The sequence below is a fragment of the Papio anubis genome, chromosome 14, assembly GCF_008728515.1.
Source record: "Papio anubis isolate 15944 chromosome 14, Panubis1.0, whole genome shotgun sequence".
NCBI classification, from domain to species: Eukaryota; Metazoa; Chordata; class Mammalia; order Primates; family Cercopithecidae; genus Papio; species Papio anubis.
The window spans coordinates 105267395-105271303 of NC_044989.1; the positions used below are offsets into that span (position 1 = coordinate 105267395).

Consider the following 3909-nt stretch of genomic DNA (forward strand, 5'->3'; position numbering starts at 1 on the left):
CTAGAGGACAATTTCTTTTTTTTTTTTTTTTTTTTTGAGATGGAATCTCGTTCTGTCGCCCAGGCTGGAGTGCAGTGGCACGATCTCTGCTCGCTGCAAGCTCCGCCTCCCAGGTTCATGCCATTCTGCTACCTCAGCCTCCTGAGTAGCTGGGACTACAGGCACCTGCCACCACGCCTGGCTAATTTTTTTGTATTTTTAATAAAGACGGGGTTTCACTGTGTTAGCCAGGATGGTCTCGATCTCCTGACCTCGTGATCTGCCCACCTCGGCCTCCCAAAAAGGACAGTTTCTTAGACAGGGTACAGAAAGCACCAACCATAGAAGAAAATGTTGATAAATTGGCTACATACAAGTTAAGGACTTTTCTTTATCAAAATATACCATTAATAGAGTGAAATGAGCCTTTGTGGTTCATAAGCGTCATGACTGAGTGTTCACATGCGTGTGTGAGATGTGCCACCCTGAGACCTTATTACGAAGTCAATGTATTACCCATCTGAGATTACCAAAAAAAAGAGAGTGGGTTGGGCACGGTGGCTCATGCCTGTAATCCTAACACTTTAGGAGGCCGAGGTGCGTGGATCCCTTGGGGCCAGAAGTTCGAGACTAGCCCAGACAATGTGGTAAAACCCCATCTCTACTAAAAATACAAAAATTAGCCAGGCGTGGTTGTGGGTGCCTGTAATCCCAGCTACTCAGGAGGCTGAGGCAGGAGAATCGCTTGGACCCGGGAAGTTGCAGTGAGCTGAGATCGCACCACTGCACTCCCACCTGGATAACAGAGTGAGACTCCGTCTCAAAGAAAAAATGAAAGAGAAGCCATTCAGTGGAATAAAATATTTGCAGCACATATAACTGATCGAGGGTTCATTTCAAGACTGTGTAAAGAATACTTCACACATCTAAAATGGGCAATAGACTTGAATGGGCACTTTACAAGAGAAGATGTGTATATATGCCCACAAAAGTTAAAAATGTAAAAATTGAAAAAAAGATATCTAGGTCAGGATACCATGTGAAAAGGTGCTCAACCTCATTAGATCCAGGGAAACCCAAATTAAAAAATGCAAGGAGGCTGGCTTGGTTGCTTATGCTTGTAGTACAGCATTTTGGGAGGCCAAGGTGGGAGGATCACTTGAGCCCAGAAGTTTGAGACCAACCTGGGCAACATAGAAAGACCGCACCTCTACAAAAAATAAAAAAATTGGCTGGGCTTTATGGCATGAATCTGTAGCTGTAGCTACACAAGAGGCTAAGTTAAGGCAGGAGGATTGCCAAGAGTTCTAGGCTGCAGTGAACTATGATCACACCACTGCACTCCAGCCTGGCTGACAGAGCAAGACCCCATCTCCAAAAAAACTTTTTAAAATTAAATTTTAAAATACGTAAGGAGACCGGACACGGTGACTCACGCCTGTAATCCCAACACTTTGGGAGTCCAAAGCGGGAGGATCACTTGAGCTCAGGAGTTCTAAACCAGCCTGGGCAACATGGTGAAACCCTGTCTCTACCGAAAATACAAAAAGTAGCTGGGCATGGTGGTGTGTGCCTGTAATCCCAGCTACTCAGGAAGCCGAGGCATGAGAATTGCTTAAAACGGGGAGGAGGAGGTTGCAGTAAACCAAGATTGCACCACTGCACTCCAGCCTGGGTGACAGAGAGACTCTGTCTCAAAAAAACCCCACAAGGAGACGCTGTTACGCACTGACTAGAATGGCAAACATTTAAGATACCGGCAATCCCAAGTGTTGACAAGGGTGGAACAGGAGAACTCTGACATGTGGCTGGTAGGAGGATAAATTCATTCTACCACTTTAAAACTGTTTAGCCGTATGTACCGTAATGGACGTACCTATTCCCTGTGACCCACCAATTTGACACGTAGGTACATTCTCAACGAAATGTATGTGACTCAGTGCAGTCCCAACTCACATCAGTCAGAATGGCTGTTATTCAAAAGTCAAAAAAATAGCAAATGTTGGCGAGGATGCAGAGAAAAGGGAACACTTAAACACAGTTGGTGGGAATGTAAATTCGTCAAACCTTTATGTGAAACAGTATGGAGATTTTTCAAAGAACTAAAAATAGAACTACCATTCAACCCACCAATCCCACTACTGAGTGTCTTCCTGAAGGAAGACAAATTGTTATATCAAAACGACACTTGCACTCGTATTTATCACAGCACTAGTCACGATAGCAAAGTTATGGAATCAACCTAAGTGTCCATCAACAGATGATTGGATAAAGAAAATGTGATATAGGACAGGTGCAATGACTCACGCCTGTAACTGCAGCACTTTGGAAGGCCAAGGCGGGCAGATTACTTGAGGTCAGGAGTTTGAGACCAGCTTGGCCAACATGATGAAACCCTGTCTCTACTAATAAAGTACAGAAATTGAGGTTGCAGTGAGTTGAGATCGTACCACTGCACTGCAGCCTGGATGAGTCTCAGAAAAAAAAAAAAAAAATGCCTGGGCACGGTGGCTTACGCCTGTAATCCCAGCACTTTGGGAGGCCGAGGCGGGTGGATCACAAGGTCAGCAGATGGAGATCATCCTCGCCAACATGGTGAAACCCCGTCTCTACTAAAATACAAAAAGTTAGCCGGGCATGGTGGTGTGTGCCTGTAGTCCCAGCTACTCCAGAGGCTGAGGCAGGGGAATCGCTTGAACCCGGGAGTTGGAGGTTGCAGTGAGCGGAGATCACAGCACTGTGCTCTAGCCTGGGCGACAGAGCAAGACTCTGTCTCAAAAAAGAAAAAAGAAAAAAGTGATACGTACACCATAGAATACTCACGCAGCCATAAAAAAGAACGAAATCATATCTCTTGCAGCAACAAGAATGGAGCTGGAGGCCAGTATCCTATGTGAAATAAGTCAGAAACAGAAAGTCAAATACCACATATTCTCACAAGTGGGAACTAAACGGTGGGTACGCCTGGATATACAGAAGGAAGCCACAGACACTGGGGACTCCAGAAGCGGGGAGGTTGAAAGTGGGGGTGAGGATTGAAAAATTACCTGTTGAGTATAATGTTCACTGTTCAGGTGACAGGCACACTAAAAGCCCAAACCTCAGCAGTATGCAGTATATTCATGTAAGAAACATGCACATGTACCCTCTGGATCTATTTTTAAAAAATGTGTGTGTGATTTTGTGTATGTAAAAGGCAAGGAAGATGATGTTCGTAGAAACATTCAAACATGTGGTATGGTGCATGTCAATGTACAGTAGGGCCAAACACCTAATTTTCTGAGAATCCATTCTGCGCCAGGCCGTGGCTGAGTCATCTCGGATGAGACAATTTCTGTGCACTCAGGTGAGGAGAGAAGAGAACTAAGTCATCAGTGTGGAGGAGACGCACGTGAGGATGAAGAGGAGTAGTTGAGAAGTTGTGTCGTTTCTTTTCTGTTAGCAATGACAGGTTTTCTCCTCTGATGGACTTGAAAGTGCTCCCTCTTGCCGGTCCCCCCCGCCCCCGCCCCCACCCCACCCGCCAGTGATGAACTGCTGAACTTGCAAAAACCCTTGCAGAGTGCCCTGGGCTTCGTGATCTTGAGAAGCCGCCAAAACTGGAACAGCAGAAACTGTCAACGCTTGAGTAGAACAAAGGCCGGTATTATGCGTCCTACACGTAGTGGGCTCTTACATTGTTAGGATGACACAGAAAGCACTTGTGCTCAGAAAAGAAACTGATTTAAAAAGGAGGAAATACCCTCCCTCCTTCCCCCTCCCCCACGGCACGCAGCCTTTGCTGTGTGGCATTGTTCTTGGTGCATCAGCAGTTTCTGCTGCTTCTCCTGTTTTATTCTTACCCTCCCTGTGGACGTTGCAACACTAAAACCTTTAGTTGGTAGAGTTTTCTCGTCTTTGGCAAATATTCCAGATTCGTTTGAGATCCCC

At 45.7% G+C, this 3909-nt stretch overlaps 1 non-coding gene across 1 annotated transcript; it reads left to right on the forward strand.

Moving 5' to 3' along the window:
• Nucleotides 1-402: 402 nt before the first annotated feature.
• Nucleotides 403-505, forward strand: LOC116270451. Its single transcript, XR_004178485.1, has one exon. It is a non-coding gene; the product is annotated as a small nucleolar RNA U13 (small nucleolar RNA).
• Nucleotides 506-3909: the final 3404 nt, after the last annotated feature.